Source organism: Stegostoma tigrinum, chromosome 5 (assembly GCF_030684315.1).
Source record: "Stegostoma tigrinum isolate sSteTig4 chromosome 5, sSteTig4.hap1, whole genome shotgun sequence".
NCBI lineage: Eukaryota > Metazoa > Chordata > Chondrichthyes > Orectolobiformes > Stegostomatidae > Stegostoma > Stegostoma tigrinum.
The window spans coordinates 55,424,003-55,444,176 of record NC_081358.1 but is presented as its reverse complement, the minus strand read 5'-3'; positions in this window follow the sequence as shown (position 1 = coordinate 55,444,176).

Here is a 20,174-nt window from a genome sequence, read left to right as displayed (position 1 = left end):
ATCATTCTGATTTAGAGATGAAGTGTGAAAAGCTTATAGGTGGAGTAGGATGTAGCAATTCCATTCTGTGGAAAGTAAGCAAGATATACGGAACTGGAAAGTTACTGGGGACTGTTTCTGATATCAGTGGTTCACTGATTTTATGCACATATTTCTCCACAAGGATTGTCTACTTTACAAAGACTTTTATTATTCATTTTAAGCATTGGCAAAGAAAGCACTATAATATAGCCTTCAAACTATTATTCCCTCCAATAAATTTTCTGTTTAGTGTTAAGATTATCTACAACAGGCATTCAAGATCAGGAGCACTATTTGCATGTTCTGGATGGTGTATTTGAATTATTCAATGGCTAAATAAAGACAAAATACCAAAATTTATTTTCATTTTCTTCTGGCAATTAAATATGGCTTGCCCACTATTCACAGAACCATCACAAAAGTTAACAATTATAAAAAGATGGCACTGATTCCCCAATTTACCTGACTTTCAGATATAGGTTGACAGAAAGCACGGGCTGGGTTTCTAAACTAAACACTCATGAACTGTCAGGAAATAACCCTACAGGCAATGGCCCAGTAGCATTATTGCTGGGCTGTTAATCCAGAGACCTAGAAAACTGTTCTGGGGACCCGAGTTCGAATCCCGCCACAGCAGATAGTGGATTTTGAATTCATTAAAATAATCTAGAATTAAGAATCTAATGATGACCATGAATCCATTGTCAATTGTTGGTAAAACCCATCTAATTCACTAATGTCCTTCAGGGAAGGAAAATGCTGTCCTTACCTAGATATGACTTCAGACCCACAGCAATAGGTTTGACTCGGAACTGCCCTCTGGACAATAAATGCTGCCCAGCCAGCAACACCCTCATCCTGTTAATGAATAAAAGCAATTAGAATTCTAAATTATTCTAATTCTAATATCTAATTCTAATATGCACAAAGTAAACAGACAGAATTCCTAAACTGGTGGGGATTTGAACCTATCATCTCAATATCTTTGGCCACAGCCCCAAGCTGTTCAAATACTAAGAACCAATCACATAGTTGTTGGCAGGCAGAAGGTCTTTGTTAGAAATAACTGGTCACTGGTCCACAGACCAATCAGCTACTAGTTACCAACTAAAGCTCCAATATTTACACAACTCCTCAGCTCCAGTTCATCTGCAAATCGTACATCAACTACTATGCAAATGCAGTTTACAACAGAGGTCATGTTATTTACTTCTAAAACATGCGGCAATCTTCCAGTAATCCTTGATTTTAAAACAATCCTTTTCCCATTTATGTCCATAGTTAAAAATACAGATTAACAATTATAGACGAAATACAGCAGCTGATTAATCAAGAGCAAAATCCCACACTCGTCAATACAAGAGATGGCCAGAAAGGTTTTGTTAAATTCATAGATTAGCTGATAAATGGATGCTTGAAAACGGTCAAGGGAGTTCTAGCAGCAGCTTAATTGAAAGTCATAGAAGAGAAATTATGATTTAATTTTCTCCAGCAATTCCTGTTTTTTGTTCCAGAAGATTTTGTTACCCAGTCAGTGCCAAGCTTCTAGGCATTCGCTGTGAACTAGAGAGGAAGTTAAACTAACTTGTGAGGTAAGGGATCAAGTAAGGGAATATTTGAATGATTAAAAAGGAAAGACAGAAAGATGACTAGGTAACTATAAAAGACATGGTAATCAGAATGTGGTAAGAAACAATAAGAGACCACAAATTTAAAAATGCAGCAGCAAATCACATTATTGATTGTAAAAATAACAAAAGGACAAAAATAGAGACTTTGTATCTGAATGTGTATTGCATTTGAATAGCTGTCAAAGTGAGTAAGCAGTGAGTTGCATATGTAAGGTTTGTAACAAGGCTAAACTTCAGGGTAAGATAAACTATATGAATTGAAGGGTTCTCTCCTGAATGACAGAGACTGTTTCAAACGGGTGATGGTGAAGTGGTGAAATGAGCAGCGGATGAGTCTAATTGTGCAGTTGGTACGATATGGCATTGGAAGATGAAGCGATTCATGTTGAGAACACATGTCAGCTCATTAAACTTCTTCCTGCATTTATCCAAGTTCAATGAGCAACATTCCTGGCATTGACCTCTGCTGTTACTTCTTCCACTACTACTCGAGCATCTGTCTGGATAGTCCCAATTAATAAAATATAGGAACATTAATAGATCATTCAGTCCTACTAGTCTGCTCTTGTTCTAGATCATGGTTGATCATCTACCACAATGATTATTTCCATATTCCTTAATGTCATTCATAACTAAAAATCTACCAACTTCTGTTCTAAATTTGCTCATTGATTTAGCTTCACAGTTCCCTAAGGTAGTGAATACCAAAGATTCACAACACACTGAATGAAGAAATTCCTTTTCATCTTAGTTCTAAATGGCTTGTCCCTTATTCTGAGTCTGTGTCTCCAAGTTCTAGATCCCACAACTAGGAGTTCATCCTTCCTGCATTTATCCTGTCTCTGGGAACAGAGGACATTACTCCTCCACTTTCAACTATTGTACAAAGTAATGGCAGTAAATAATTAGCACAAGTTAGTTGCAATCAGACTGCACTTCCCCTCTTAGAGATACAGGCTGCCTTTGAGTAGCACAGATGCATGTGATACTGGGTTCCCTGTTGATGCATGCAATGTGTAGTATCTGCTGTTCACAGAAATCATTTAGAAGAGGAGGCTGAGCAGATTTAACACACTTCCTGCAACACTATGAGCAGATGTGTGCTAGTCACTCATATTTGCAACTTATAGATCTTATTCAAGGTCTCTCCAATAAATTGCAGATTCATTTTCAAAAAAGAATCATTGCATTGCTGAGATTTAGGGACTCCAATTTATGTAGCTGTGGTATGTATCTCTACTAATGAAGGCAGAACACAGGTTACACAAACAAAGGTGACTATACATTTAATATTTCATTGAACCTAATTAAAACAAATCAATAAATCTCAATTAACAGTAAATTGCATAATAATTTTAATATTGTTTTTGTATTGATTATTATTGCTTGATTTTTAACATTTCATCATTTTGAAATATTTGCTGTTCATTCCAGGAACTAAAGGGACAGATTTTGCTGCTGTGAGGATTTTAGGTTGCGTGGCCAGTTAGAATTAGAAGTGGCATGTTCGGATTTTGAATCTTTTTTCCCCAGAGAGTTAATGGGTCCGTGAACTAGGAACAAGTCAATCATACGAAACACGGTACTGAGAGACTTGGCAAAAATGAAACTAAAGGTAAGATTAAAATATGGAGAAATAAATAAAGGACTGATTAAGACAGAAATTTTACAATACAACAAAACTTAACCATTCAGTGCAACCAGTCCAGGCAGTATTTATGCTCCACACAGCCCTGCATCCTACCTATGTCAGAAATATACAACATGCAGGAAGGCCACTCAGTCTATTGTACTCAATTGATGGTCCCTAATCTAATTATTCAGAATCCTCTTGACCTGTCCCAAATCTTTCCTTTTCAAGGTCATATCCACATCCCTATAAAATGGTTACAGTTGAATGCATTTCCATTCTTTCAATTCTGTAACTTATCCACATTTCAGATTATAATTCACTGAAAAAAAAACAACTTAAATCCATCAGTTTTTTTCAACCAATTTACCTGGTTATCAACTCTTCTACCGTTGAAAGCAACTTCTCCTTACTGTAGCTAAATCTTGCAATATTTGAACATCTTAAAGTCATGTTAACCATCTCTGTTGAAACAACAGGCCCAGATTCTCTACTGAAGTCCCTTATCCTTGGTGTTATCCTAATAAATCTCCTCTGTACAACTTCCAAGGCTTCAATGTTCTTTCTCTAACTCAATGACCAAAACCACTTGACAGTCTGTTGATATTCAGTGACCATGCAATGTGAAATATATTACAAGCTAGTGTTGATATCTATAACATTTCCAATGCTGTTTGTGAGATGAAATCTTCTGATGGTACTGAAGCGTTATAGTAATCTGTGTCCAATTTGACAAGAGCTGCCAATGCAGCAAGTTGATTCTGATTCATAAGTTCTATAATTCTATTCAAATTGACCATCATTCTAATGAAATTATCTGCCCTTTGCTTACCTTTTCCTTTTTACTTTTAACATTACTATCATATATTTCTATTCCTTTATCCAACATGCGCTTATCCAGCTTTTTTTAAGTGTTTATTTTGGTTTTGCTTCAATTGCAACAAATGATAGCAATTTCAACAGTGCGATCTTTTCTCTGGGCAACGATGTTTCTCTATAATTCTGTACTGTATGCATTAGTTGTAAAGTAACCTGTATGCAGATGGTGAGCATAACTTTATGATTCACATGTTCTCCTGTAGATAACAACTGAAATCACAGCTGTGCATTTCTGAAAAAAGGTCCCGACCTGAAACGTCAACTTTCCCGCTCCTCTGATACTGCCTGGCCTGCTGTGTTCCTCCAGCTCCAAAGTGTGTTGTCTTTGAATCCAGCATCGGCAGTTTTTACTTTATCTTGCATGTTTGTAATGTGCAACTCTGTAAAGAAATGTTACTAAAACGTGTAAAGATTGGTTCCAGTTCTAGCTTTCACCTTGAAGTTTTGATCAACGATTTTTACATACATCCCCTTTACCAATCAAACTGCTTGTATAAATTACATACAATTTAGCTTTCTACACCTCCCATGTGCCTTATCTTGCGTGTCTTCTCTGCCTATTCAACTATTCTAGCTTTCCTTCTATATGTGATTGGACCTTGCTCCCAATTTTACATCTACTCCATGTTCAACCCCCTGCCAGATCAGTTTATAACCTCCCCAACAACATGTGCAAACCTCCCAGCCAGCATATTGGATCTAGGAGATAAATCAGGAAAGACCAGTATATGTTGACTACATGGATTTTAGCAAGACCTTTGGCAAGGTTCCACATGATAGACTGGCTAATAAGGTTGAATCACATGGGATCCATGGAGAGCTAGCTAATTGGATATAAAATTGGCTTGATGGTAGGAGACAGATGGTGATGGTAGATGATTGTTTCTCAGACTGGAGACCTGTGCCCTGGATTGGTGTTGGGCCTACTGTTGTTTGTCATTTGTACAAATGATTTGGATAAGAATATACAAAGCATGGTTAGTAAGCTTGTGGTTGACACCAAAATTGGTGGTTCGGTGGAAGAAGATTGTTTATGGTTTTAATGGGATCTTGCTTAGCTGGGCCAATGGGCCAAGGTGAGGCAAATAGAGTTTAATTTAGATAAATCGGAGGTTTCTCATTTTGGTAAGACAAACAAAGGAAGGGCTTACACAGTTAATGGTAGGGCCATGGGAGTGTTGTTGAGCAGATAGATCTAGGGGTTGTAATACATAGTTGCTTGAAAGTGGCATCACAGGTAGACTAGGTGGTGAAGGCAGCTTTTGGCACCTCTGCCTACATTGGCTTCAGCATTGAGTACAGAAGTTGTAACATCATGTTATGGCTGTGCAGGATGTTGGTGAGGCCCTTTTTGGAGTATTGTGTACAGTTCTGGTCGGGCTGCTATTGGAAGCATGTTATTGAACTGGAAACGATGCAGAAAAGGTTTACAAGAATGTTAACAGAGGGTTTGAGTTATAAAGAGAGACTAGATAGGCTAGGACTTTGTTCCCTGTAGCTTAGGAGGTCGATGGATGACCTTGTAGAGGTTTGTAAAATCATGAGGGACATAGATATGGTGAACAGCAAAGGTCTTTTCCTGAGGATGGGGAGTTCAAAACTAGGCAGCATAATTTTAATGAGAACGCTGACTTACTCACCGAGCTGGTGAGTTTATTTGCAGATGTTTCATCACAGTACTAGGAAACATCATCAGTGCACCTCCAGTGAAGCATCAGTGTTCTGTCCTGCTTGCTATTTAGGTGTCTTGGTTTGCTGGGCTGGGTGGCATCACTTCTGGATTTGACCAACTATCACTCCTTTCAATACACATGGACCAAGAAGGACACTAGTTGGACTGGGACAACTTAGCCATCCTCGGGCAACCAACCAAAGACATGCACGAGAATTCCTAGAGGCCTGGCACTTAAACTGGAATTCCATTAACAAACATGTAGAGCTGGACCCCATACAGCAACCACTAAGAAACAAATCTGGAAGTGATGCTACCCACCCCAGCAAACGAAGGCACATAAATAGAGAGTAGAACAGGACACCGACGCTTCACTAGAGCTGCACTGATGATATTACCTAGTATCACCTAATATGAGAGGTCTGAAAACAAAGTTATCAGCTCAGTGAGCAAGTCAACAACCACATCAACAACCCAAACAACAAATCTTCTCAAATACCTTGGGCATAATTTTAAGGTGAGAGGGGAAAAATTTAAAAGGAACCTGAGGGGCACTGAGGGTGACGCATATACGGAATGAACTGTCAGAGGAAGTGATAAATGCAGGCACAGTTGCAACATTTAAAAGAAATTTGGACAGGTACATAAATGGGGCCAAATACAAGCAACGTGACTAGTTTAATTTGGGAAACCTGGTCAGCACAGACAAGTGAACTGAAAGATCTGTTTCCATGCTTTATGCCCCAATGAGGTGCAACTTGTCCAGCCTATCCTAGGAGTTTTCCCAATGACCTAAAAATCTAAAGCCCTCCCTCCTACGCCATCCCTTTAGCCAGGTTGGTACATTTGCAGATGACACCAACATTGATGGTGTTATGGATAGCGAAGGAGGTTACCTCAGAGTACAACAGGACCTTGATCAGATGGGCAAATGGGCTAAGAAGTGGCAGATGGAGTTTAATTTAGGTAAATGTGAGGTGCTGCATTTTGGCAGGGCAGGACTTATACACTTAATGGTAAGGTCCTGTAGAGTACAGATTCATAGTTCCTTGAAAGCAAAGGCGCATGTAGACAGGGTAATGAAGAAGACATTTGGTATGCTTGCCTTTATTGGTCAGTGCATTGAGTATAGGAAATAACATGGTGTGAAGTTGGATGAACACAGCAGGCCAAGCAGCATCTCAGGAGTGGGAAAGTTTGATGTTTTGGTTCGAGACCCTTCTTCAGCTGTTCCTCTGATGCTGCTTGGCCTGCTGTGTTCATCCAGCTTCACACCGTGTTTTCTCAGATTCTCCAGCATCGGCAGTTCCTACCTGCATTGAGTATAGGAGTTGGGATGTCATGTTGCAGCTGTACAGGGCATTGGTTAAGCCACTTTCGGAATACTGTGTTCAATTCTGGTCTCCCTGCATTAGAAAAGCTGTTGTGAAACTTGAAAGGATTTGGAAAAGATTTACAAGAATATTGTCAGTGTTGGACCTGTACAGAGAGTCTGAACACGCTGGGGCTATTCTCCCCAGTATGTCAGAGGTGGAGTGGTGACATTATAGAGGTTTCTGAAATCATGAGGGGCATGGATGGACGAATAGGCAAGGCCTTTTTCTCATGGTAAGAAAATCCAAAACAGGAGAGCCTAGGTTTAAGATGAGAGGTGAAAGCTTTAAAAGGGACTTGAGGGGTAACTTTTTATTGCAGAGTGTGGAGAGTATATGAAATGAACTGCCAGAGGAGGTGGTGGAAGCTGGTACAATTACAACTTTTAAAAGGCATCTAGGTGGGTAGACAAATAAGAAGGGTTGAGAAAGATATGGGTCAAATGCTGGCTAATAGGACGAGAATAATTTAGGATATCTGGTCGGCATAGACAAATTGGGTCAAAGGATATCTTTCTTTGCAATGTACCTCTATAACTCTATCTGTTCATCCAACCTATCTTCCTATTCCTATAATTAGTGGCAAGTGGCATTGGAAGTAATCTGTGGGTTATAAAATTAGTAGTCTTCTTCTTTAATCTCCCACCTAACTCTCAAAATTCCTGCTGCAGTACCTCATTTTTCTTTTTACCCAGTTCATCCTGCCCATGGGAATGCCCTGCAGCCTCTCAGACATCCCTGACCCTGATACCATGGAAGTAATATACCACTTGTGAGAGATAGTAAGAACTGCCATTGCTGGAGTCTGAGATAACACTGTGTGGAGTTGGAATAACACAGCAGGCCAGGCAGCATCAGAAGAATAGGAAAGCTGACATTTCAGGTTGGGATCCAAAACATCAGCTTTCCAGCTCCTCTGATGCTGCCTGGCCTGCTGTGTTCCTCCAGGTCCACATTGTGTTATATCATTCGTGAGACTTGTTTGTGGCCACAGATCCAGCTGTCAGCTCTCCTTATGATCAATTCCCCTCTCACCCCTAAAACTCTCCAAGTCTCTTTCCTCCCTGGCTGTGTAGCAGACTGGATCATGGCACCACAAGCCTGGCTGTTGTTGCTTTCCCCTGAGAGGCCATTCTGCCCCTCATCAGTATCCACCTCGGTAAATCTGTTTGTGAGGGGCATGGTCGCAGGGGATTCCTGCACTACCTGCCCATACCTACTAGTCTTACTGATGGTCACCCAATGCTTTTCTGCTAGAGAAGTGAACACTGCTGAGGAAGGCAGGAGGCTATTGAAGTGTCTCAGAACAGAATAGCTCTCTCTGCAGCATTGTGAAAAATTATAAACATGCAGCTGCCAGATAGGTAATATTAGAGGCAGAATCCTTACACAGAATTATATGGAACCATCGCTATGTTCATTACAGTCCAATGGATTGGTGTTGGGCTCCTGTTAAATCTGGGCACAAGCCTCAGCAAGGGGTCTGACCCACTGCTACCTTTCCTCTAATTGACCCATTGGTGGATGTACTTGTTTGTCTGCCCAGAAAGGCAACTTCTGACATGTTGATTCCACCAGGAATGTTGCTCAGAGGCAAGAACTTATCAGGTGGCAGAGCTGACACACTATTTTAAACTTTGCTCCTGGTCACTTGTCTTACGTTAGTCACCTTGGATTTTCATTTTGGTTATTTACTGTAAAATGGAGTAAACACCTTCATGTAGTTTTGCTTTCAATGGCACGTGCATTCTACCAAGAGCTCCAATCATCTTCAGGAACCCAGTAATCCAATGGAACATGAAGATCTTCTTCTTCATCCTCACAGGAGGGCATGCCAAAGCAAATGGAGTCCAAAACCCTTCAGTCACCTTGTGAATACTGACCCTTGTAGAACTCTGTGAAATGTTGTACATAGCACCATCACCAACTTGTAATGACCCCACTGAAAAACATTCAGTGGTGGGCACTTTCATTGGCACTGAGAGGGCAGAGCCAGATCTTCATTTGACATTTCAGAGAGGCATCCAATTATATCCTCAATGAAGCATATCTCCTCAAACTCCCAACTTTTCAGATTCCTATGAAGCTTTCTGTTTGTATTCTCGCTGGGCTGGGTGATGACCCTCTGATCAAACAATCCAATATGTCCCCAAACTCCCCTTTGAAGTTCTCTGATCCGACATCATATTTTAAACATAGCAATATGCAGGCAATGACTAAAAACTGAAAAATGATGAAGAAGATAACAAACACATCTCCCACTAAAGTTTCAACAGCCAAAATATTGTGAAAACCTGTTAAAAATGATAGGAAACATCAGCTTACAGCTAACTTACATGTCATTTCATAACATTGGGAATTATAAAATGTTGCAGAACTTCATCTTGTATTTCAAATTTGATTTGTAGAAATGCTATAAAGATCAACATCACAAGACTACTAGCACTGCAATTGACCCAGCAGCATCATGAAACAACATTGTAGTCATTAAATTCTTAAACATAAATAATCCATGAAGCAGAAGAAACAGCAGATAAAAGGTATTACAAATAAACACCTTTCACTTCTGCAAAAGCCAAATAAGAAACCTGTTTAAAAAATTTTAAACCCTTTAAAAGGAGCACACATCTTAATTGCTTTAAAATGTTTTAAAATGCCTTTGTTATATTGAATTTGAAATGTTGCTCTGGAATTTCTGATGATTTGTAACCACACATATTATTGCCTCTCGTCATTTTTTTTAAAACAACAGGTGGAAGCTCCATATTTCTGAGCGGACGTTCTACTCAGGGCCCTCTCAGAAATGTGTAGGTGTTATTGCGTTCTGAAATTCTGTACCATAACAGAACTGGCAAAGCAAGGTAAACCATATTATCTTCACAGCAGTCAGCTGCCATATTCTGAAATTTGGAGATCCAGTATCATAGACAGCCACTTTGACAACTGCTGGCAAGCCATAGTACATGAGGTAAGTGGTACGTAAAGGTGCTGGGAGGGTAGTGTGCCAGGGAGCTATGCAATTAAGATGCCAGATTGGTTTGAGTTATGGTTTAAGGTGGTAGGATGCAAGATAGGTAGGAGGTAGGCAGATAAGTATGACTCCAGGTGAGTAAGATGCCATGATGCCAGGCATATAAGGCTCCAGATTAGTACAATACCAGTTCAATAGGCTTGACAAGTGAGAAGAGGGTGGGGTGCTAAGTGGCAAGATGCCAAATGCAAGGTGGCACAGAGGCTAAGTAAACAATGCAGTCTCTAGGGTGGATCAAGATGAGATGGAAAAATTGGGTCCAGCACCATGGGGCCAGAGTGAGTAGGTGCGTTTGTTGAATTTGGGTTTGGGTACAGACAACTGAGGGAAGGTATAGAATGGGGTTGCACTGGGAGAGCGTCAGGTCAGTAGTGGTGATGGGGTCAGATCTAATCCACTGGTTAAAGGTGACAATTAAGGTATGGAGGTGGGGGCTTTGGATACTGCAGTGCAATGATGTCAGCTTCAGTCCAGTATGAGAGTGTTGGGGGTTTGGGTTTCCACAAGCTGAGAAGGTGGTTTAGGTCTGGCAGAGGGAGAAGTGGGGGTTGGGTCAGGTGATAGGGGTATCAGGTCCCAGGTGAAGTAGGGAATATTGGGTTAGAGTCTGCAAGTGTAAGTGTAAGTGGTCTGGGGAAGGTAAGATTGGGTGTTAATTTCATAGAATCATAAAGTACAGAGGAGGCCCATTGACCCACTGAGTCCACACAAAGCATAAGTTACTCAAAATCTGCATGAGTCCTAATTTTCAGAATTTGGATATTATGACATTTATTTCATTGGAATCTTCCAAATTCTCTGATTTAAAAAGAGACTTTCAGGGTGCTGTAGGTAGATGGAATTGCTCAGTAGAATCTTCATTTCCATACAGTCCACATATGCACCTTCCATCTATTCTAACATAATGACTGTCTCTGACCCTTAGAAAATCTGGGCTGTCAACTCAGTTTTTCTCTTAATCAATGCTGCCAGACCAGCTGACTTTCTCCAAAATAGTTTTTTTAAAAATATATAATTATTGTTTCTACCTCTTCTTTGTATTCAGCAGTTACACACCCAAGACTCTGAATGCTTACAGCATCACCGTCTTGTGTCACTTTGCCTTTTTCAACTTGTGTCCCCTTAGCCAGAGATATAGATCTGCTGTATTGTTGTGCTGGTTAGTACAGAAACAATGTCAGGAAGTTTGTCACGACTGTCAGCAGTTGCTGTCACAACAGCATCAAATCAAAGGGATAGCCTTCACTCAGGACTTCTGGTGCAATAATTCAAGAATAGCCTCCAAAATTAGTCCAGGGGCTTGGACACGGTCAGTCACCCACTCATGATAGATTCAGGATCATCTCTGCACAAGGATGTTATTTTTGGGCTGTTTACCTCCTAGAATGAGCAAGAAGCAGGTATTAAGGGAGATGAAAGTGGCTGACATAGCTTGGTGGTGCAGGCAGGGTGGCATACCAAGTGACTGAGTGACTCTTGATTCAAAGGGTTCCTATAGTTACAGCGACCCCAGGAACAGCAAAAATAGCAGAATTGGGATGTTAATGAGGTCAGCATCTTGGAATTGGTTCCAGCAAGTCTGGAAGAGATCTTATGCTCAAACAGATGACACTTGTTAAATGTCAATTGAGACATTGGGAAGACTCAATCAGTCCAGCAGGGTGGATCGAAAATTATAAATTTTGTTTTGAACCATATTTTCTGAGAGATTGTTCAGGTTTGCTGCTGAGACAGCACAAAGATACAACAGCTCTCTGTCTAATCTGATACACCAGATTCTAGAATTCCAAAGGTTGGAAAGCTAAGTTTTAAGTGTTAATGCCTTTGCCTGGGTGAACTGAGACGGTGACCCTGATCAATGTTTCAGTAAAGCATCCAATGACTCTATATTTACGCCTTTGAAACAATGCATGGTGACAGCCATTTAATTAATCTGGTTAGCTCTGTTATTTTCTTTTATTTTCCCTTAACTGTGCTTATTTGTCTGTCTGTCTTTTGTGTGAATGTTGATTCACACAAAACTGATGTCTGGAATTAAAGCCTGGGGTTGGTTATTCAAAAGCCAGAATAGGAGTCATTGGAGTGATTATTTGGGGAACTTTGAGGGTTTAATTTTATTGAGTTGCAAATGCAGAGGCAACAATTTTGATTTTGTTCAGCTGTCTGCCTCTGTGTCATAACAATTTCATGCTGAACATCTTCCAGGCGGGTAAGATTACTTTAAACCAGATGGCAGCCTCAGACAAGGCTGGCATGATCAAGTATTATGGTGTCCTCTGCTGGCCTGGGGAAGGAGGGAATTGCACATGGCACCATCCTGCCAGTAGGACTGCCAGAACCCTGCCTGGAAAGCAGGGCACTGAATTTCCCCATCTCCCGTGTCTAAGGCAAGCATGAGAAACTGTGCGGAGCATCTCCAGACCAATTGTGTTGTCAGGATGCTGGATAGGCTTTTTAAACACAATGTGGGCACAAGGAATACCAGTGAATTATGAGATATCCAGTCAGTAGCTGTTTTTTTTTCTGGGAATGGTGCATGGTAAAATGGGGTTCAATCGGATGCGAGAAATGCTGTAGGGGCATGGTGGATAATTAATGAAGTGAGTTTGATCAGTACAGCAAGGGAATCCATAGCAACCAAAACTCCAAAAGACCCAACCAACTAACTCCAGACTTAGCTAAAAAAAAATTTGCATTTTTCAGCAAACCTTGTCCTGGAACTGACTCAAGTGCTATTGAAAATCTGACACCCATGGATTTCAGCTGCAGTACAGTAATCTTTACTTGTGATGACAGCTGCATCAGGGACAGCAAATATGAAAACAAAATTAAGGGAAAAATAAAAAAAAGACATGAGAGTGATAAAAGACAAAGGAGAGAGCAAGACTAGATGAAAAAGCATAAAGAATGAAAGAACTAGGAAGACATTATTCACATAAAATATTTGGGATAAGGCTTGCCAATGTGCCCTGACATATGACTGCCATCTGTGGAGTACTCTCAGATTGACAAGACCAGCAATAGTGTGCAAGTTAGACCAACAGATGTATTGTTGAATGGTTTACCAGCATGAAGTGCTCTTGGCTTGCCAAACAGATTGCAAATTTATATGGAGGAACCACCTTCAAACCGCGACATTGCTATCAAAAACATTGGTACACAGTATACCTCAACGGAACAATGGTGCACCTTGTGGGGGAATACAGGAGTTTCATCAGTAGTTATATTCATTGATTTCCTAAATTGAAGTCATTAAATTTAGTTTTGTTCCCTGTTTTATTGTGCATGTGACTAGGCATAGGTTTATTGGCAGGTTCAAATAATGTTAATTTTGGGGTCCCCTTCAACCCATTTATCATCCTGACTTGGAAATATGTCTCCATTCCTTCATCATTCCTGGGTCACAATCCTAGAATTCTCTCCCTATTGGGAGTCTACCTATAATGTGTGGACTGCAATGGTTCAAGAAGGCAGCTCACCACTACCTTCTCAAGGGCAACTAGGGATGGGCAATAAATACTGGCGAACTAGCAATGCACCTGTTCCAAATTTAATTGAAAAAAAAAGCCCAAAGATGCCCATAGATTTTCATTCTGTCATAAGGTCAAAGATTACACCTTGATTACTACCACATGAAGCTCTTCATTTCTCAAATACCCAAAGACTCAGTTAAGCACAAAAGCAGTCCATTTGCTGGATCACATTTGTGGCAACCAATAAAAATTTGATTTTTAATTCCATTGTCCAGCTCTTGGCTCTTAGCTCTGGACGCCTTGGTAATACAAGTAGATATCTAAATACTGCTTAAATGTTACAAGAGTTTCTAATTCAACCACCCATTCAGGCAGTGTGTTCCAGACTCCTGCGTTCTGAGTGAAAACATTCTTCCTCTTGACCTTCTACCTCTTATTTTATGTCTACATTGCCTGGTTATTGCTCCTTCTACAAACCTGATGGTGGGACAACACTCCAAAAGTTTGTGCGTTCAAACAATCCTGTCGGACTATAACCTGGTGTCCAACCTCGACCAACCCAGTTCAACACTGGCACCTCCACATCATCTTCTACTAATCAAGAAAGTCCATTCCTATCCACACTATTTATGTCCTTCATAAACTTAAAGACCTTTATCAGGTCCCCTCTTAACCTTTGCTGCTCCAAAGAATTTCTTTGCATCATCAACAAGGACAATGGCAGTATAGGATCACAACTCCCCGTACGTTCCCCTCCAAGACACTGTGGGTGCACCAATACTAGTCACACGGTGGTGGTTCAAGAAGGCAGCTTGTCAACACCCTTTCAAGCAATTATCAATGGGCAACAAATACTGACTTTGGCAGCGCTACTTAGGTCTCACTAATGAATATTAAAAAAGTCAAAATGAAGTTGGATTAATCTTGATCTTCCTTTTAACTGATTCCTCCTTTAAAAGGATGGCAGCTGTATCATTACAGTACATGGTTTGTTGCTATTCTCCTGCCAGACCTTACAAATTGTGTACCTCATTCTGTCCTGTTCTGATTGTAATTACAGCTGCTTGTGCAAATCCCTGGGAAAATTGCGGTGTAGCTATTACTCGCTTATTAAATCCTCCCTCCTAATTATTGGTTTAATTGCTGTTTTTGCAGTTTCTGATGCTAACAAAGTGAATTATTATCATTTCAAAATTCACCTCTACTGTGTTCTCTGAATATCTCTGAACCAGCACCAAACTTACCCAAAATGTGCCAGCAGTTATACCTGGGAGTTAACCATGAATTGACAGCAATACCACAATTGTCCAAACTTGCAATGGCTATATTTTAAATGGGTTACAAATAGTAAAGCTTTGTTTTGATTTTGACAGAAAGTAAATGCACTGAAATGCACAGGACATATGTTTTGACATTTTAAGGAGGCAACTCATCACAATGACAACCTGGGCCGGGCAACAAATGCTGGCCCAGGCAGTGGCACCCGCATGAGTGAGAAAGGAGATGTGCTCATGCCAATTATAAACCAGGAGCCTTTAAGAAGCTGTTTAAAGATATTTTTGCACATGTCAATCTGTGGCACCATAACAGCCTACTAGAAATTTGTGGCTGTTAAGGTGTACAAATCAGGAAAGCATCATCCTTGTTTTGAGGGCCTGACAATAGTGACAAGATGTTTGTACTTCATACAATGTAGAAATGAACCCTCTCTATCTGTTGTTGACAGTGCACATTTAGAATTCCACAACCAACAACCTTAAGCACTGGGAGGATGGTTTTTCTCAGTGTTTATTTGAAAGTGAATGTAGGGGATAATGTAGTTAGAGAACTAAAAAGACACTAACAAAAACTGCAAGCATTAAACGAAGGTATAAAACTCTGAGTAAATAAAATGGACAAGGAAAATGAGGCACTTCATAGATTCAAGAATCGTTTCACTTTCTTATACTAAAATCACTCATAATTCTTCAGCAGCACAACAAAGTTCAAAATAGATTCCCTATTTATTTGAAAATGTAGCCATAATGCACACTGCAGAACAGTATTTGTCTCCAAGATAATAAAATGTGAGGCTGGATGAACACAGCAGGCCAAGCAGCATCTCAGGAGTCGGAGGGAGGAGGGTAACTTCTTCAGGTTAGGCATCCCTGGAAGAGGCTTCGCAGTGAGGTTAAAATAGTATCAGAGATAATGGGAACTGCAGATGCTGGAGATTCCAAGATAATAAAATGTGAGGCTTGATGAACACAGCAGGCCAAGCAGCATCTCAGGAGTATTTGTCTCCACTTAATTTTCATGGATAATTTCAAAATGATAAAGGTTTTGTTCATAAATCATACATTATCATGGATTATTAAAGGTTACCATGTTTTATGCAGTATATGTGCATCTAGTAAATAAATACATATTTTTATATGATATCCTTTTGTGACAAATTATTTTAACTAATGCAAATGATCTTTACTGCTGGATTTATAACTTAGACACTTGGTCCACATATTCTTCACTTCACTTCTTTCTGAAGTTCCCCATTCTTATAATCCTACTTACCAACTGCCCACTATCTATTGTGAGACCCAAGAAGAGTTACTTGCCAAGGTGATGATTACAACAGAAGCAAAAGAAATCCTTGCATAGATGGCGTTGCAAGGAGAGTTATAAATACAATATCCACTTAAAAAATACAGTGGTATTATACTTCAGGTTGCATTCATTGCAGGGCAGTCTTTGTGGTGAAAAAGTGAAATCATTACTCAAAAATAAATATATTTTATATACTGAATGCTGTTACCTTTTGCAAGTACAATTTGCCTTGTAGAAATTAAAGTTTCAAAACAAAGTACGCTGGATAATATATTAATAGTTTGTAATGACCCAGTCAAGCTCTGTAAGGTTCTCGGGATTTGAACAATAGTTTTGGAGATCACAATTCACAATCTGTCGCATTGTCACATTATCTTATATTCGTAATTTGTGTGTACATATTACGTTAATTAATGGTTGCTGCATTTTTACTTTAAATGCAAGATTATCTGAGATGTCAACATCTCTTCTCCTATATCATTTCAAATTACAGAATACTGTTGCAAATTGCCCGTAGCCTTATTCAGGTATGTTCATTATTATGGTTACACAAGCATCAATCTGATTTGAATTCTTCCTCACTGGCATCATTTACAAACGTTAACAGTTCATTAAAACAAATGAAACCAGACACCTGCTAGCTCAGTGGCATTTTGCCTTTCTCATTACCCTATACTTTTGAAAATGTGAGATTACATTAAGTTCATTATTTATGATTGAAGAGATAAATGTCCTCGATGATCCAGATCAATTATTGCTTCATTAAGACTCCATAATTCAACATGTTAACTCTCTGTGATTCTTACCATGTGAAGAAACTAATTTGTGAACAAAAGGATGAATGTTAGTGAGAAAGGAATCAATGCAGAAAGAAAGTGTGCAAACATGGACAAACATGTAATACAGGAAGAGAAATGAAAAAGATACTTGAGAAAAAAAGCCTTAAATACATAGAAACAATTGGAATTCCAAAACCAGAACTGATACATGAACAATTTTCTTTTTGTAAGTATATTATAGTAACAGGAAATTGCTATTAGCTCCTTTATGCTATTCTACACATTTAATAAGATAAGAACATTTCTCTGCCCTGACATTCCTTCACAGATGAAGATTTTATGAACATTTACATCCATCAGTTGAAAACCAATTAGTGGCTAGTCTGACCTACCCACAACTGACAGATTCACTCCACAGCCAGTGGAGATGAAGGTGTAGTAACTGCTAGGGCCAGTTGGATCTATCCTTTCCCTTATCATGCTGGTTCTTTGCTCAGCGTCAAAGGTCTTTGTAGCATTCCTAATGTAGCGTCTTGAGGCATCACAACTAATACCTGCATTTTCCACTGGCGATGGTCCATGGTGGCACATTCCTTCAAGAGGTCCCTGAAATATTTGCATAGGATCATTCTGTTCCATGTTTCAGGGCTAACACTCTGAGTAATACTATCTCAGGCAAAGTTATTAATTTCCATCCAGGCATTGTGACCTGCCCAAATGCAGTTAGCTCTGCAGGAGAGTGGCCTAGATACTGGTAATGTTGTTTGTTTCCAGGAGTCCAACTTGTGTGATGTGATCCTGCTAGCAGATCTTGAGGATGCTGCATCTGCTGGAACTGCTCTAGAAGGCATGTATGTTGGATGCTACAGAACGCATAGTTCAATGTTTGCAAGGAGGTGGTAGTGCAAACATTGGCTTTGTATATTTTGAGTTTAATCAGTACTCTGCAAGGATGGAAATGCATTCGAGGCTGTTCAGAAAAAAAAATTGTACTAGACTATTACCGTGAAAGGGTAGTTCATGAAAAAAGGTTGGAAAAGCTAGGCTTGGCCCCGCTGGAGTTTAGAGAAATAAGCGGTGACTTGACTGAAGCAATCAAGATCCTTAACAGTTTTGACACAGTAGATTTGGAGAAAGCATTTCCTCTTATGGGAAGGCAAAGTCAAGAACTAAGGTTTGTAGTTTTAAAATAAGGGTATATCCCAGTAAACCATATTTGATAAGAATTTGTGAGCGTCATCAGTCTTTGAAATTTTTTTGCTTGAAAGGCAGTGTATGCTAAATCCCTGAATACTTTTTAAGGTACAGGCAGATAGACTGTTATTAAGGAAGGGGGCTGAAAGATTATCATGGGTATTTGGGAATATGAGAAATCAGATCAGCCATGATCTTATTTATTGTCAGAGCAAATTCAAAGAGTTGAACAGCCTATTTCTGTGCTTAATTTGTATATTCGCCTGTTCACTGCCTCCTAGTGTAAGTATTATGTGCCGTCTATAAAATGCACTGCAGCAACGTACTGAATACCAAATGGCCTGGACAGAGTGTACATTGGGAAGATGTTTCCGTTGGAGGGACAGACTAGTACCTGAAGGTACAGGCTTAGGATAAAAGGAAGACCCTTTAGAGCGGACATAAGGAGAAAGGTATTCAGCCAGAGACTGGTGAGTCTTTGAAATTCATTGCCACAGAAACTTATCAGCCATGATTGAATGGTAGAGCAGATTCAATTGGTTGAATGGGCTAATTTCTGCTCTTATGTCTTATGGTGTAACTCACTAAGTCTGCTTAGTCAAGACCTTCAAATTACATGCCCTCTGCCATCTAGAAGGTCAAAGACAGTAGACTCACTGGCACACCATCACCTGCAAGTTCTCCTCTAAGCCACTCAACACTCCTGACTTAGAAATAAATTGCCAATTACAGCCATATCCTGTAAAAGAATACATTTTGAAAAAACACATTCAACACTCAGTTTTGCCTCACCTGAGGCTTTCCTGATGGAAACTGCCATCCTTACCTGGTCTGGCCTACTTGAGACTCCATACTCAACTGCAATGTGGTTGACTTTTCACAGCTCTCTACGGATTAGGGATGGGCAATAAATGTTGCCTAGTCAGCAACACCCTCATCCCATGAATGAGTAGAGAAAAAACAACAAAACCAGGACAGTATCAGATAGTAGGAACTGCTGATGCTGGAGAACCTAAGATTACACCGGGTAGAGCTGGATGAACACAGCAGGTCAAGCAGCATAAGAGGAGCAGGAAAGCTGACGTTTCGGGCTGAAGAAGGGTCCAGACTCAAAACGTCAGCTTTCCTGCTCCTCTGATGCTTGGCCTGCTGGGTTCATCCAGCTCTACACCTTGTTATTTCAGGACAGTATGACCCATGTTTTAGTGAAATAGAATATGCATTTAATGTATCTTCCTTTTGAGTTTCTTCTGATTTTGATTGCTTCTACTTGCCAAATCTCAAACAGCAATGTAGCAGATGGGTTTATGGCTTGAAAATAGACCTGACTTTTGTTGCCCCCCCCAGCCAGACCCCAAACTATGAATTCAGCCCATAATTCAGTAAAAAATATGTTCTACTTTGGAACCGTAGTTGCTGTCTTCACAAGGAGTTACTACTGCAATTTAAAACACAATATGCCAGTTTAGGCATAGTAAGAACTGCCAACGCTGGAGTCAGAGATAATACAGTGTGGATCTGGAGGCCCGAAACATCAACTTTCCTGCTTCACTTTTGAATGTGGTATTCGGTTCAAAATATCAAATCTCAGGTTCGATTACTGGCCTGATCAAAGCTATCAGATTTTAAAATGGATGTCACCATCGATTATCAAACATGTGTGTTCTAGTTTACACATGATGAATAAAGTATTACAAAGCTCTCCGTGCCGAAAAAATCATTTTCTAGCAATAATTCATCTTAAGAAAAAAGAATGAAATTGAACTATTATGTAAAGCTCAGCTTTACATAATGTTCTTTAACATATTCTTTGATACAAGCTGTCACTGTCTTTAGCAGTTCACTTTATACCTGTAATTGATAACAGTAGGATTTATTTTCTAAGTATGATAGAGCCAACTGTCATTA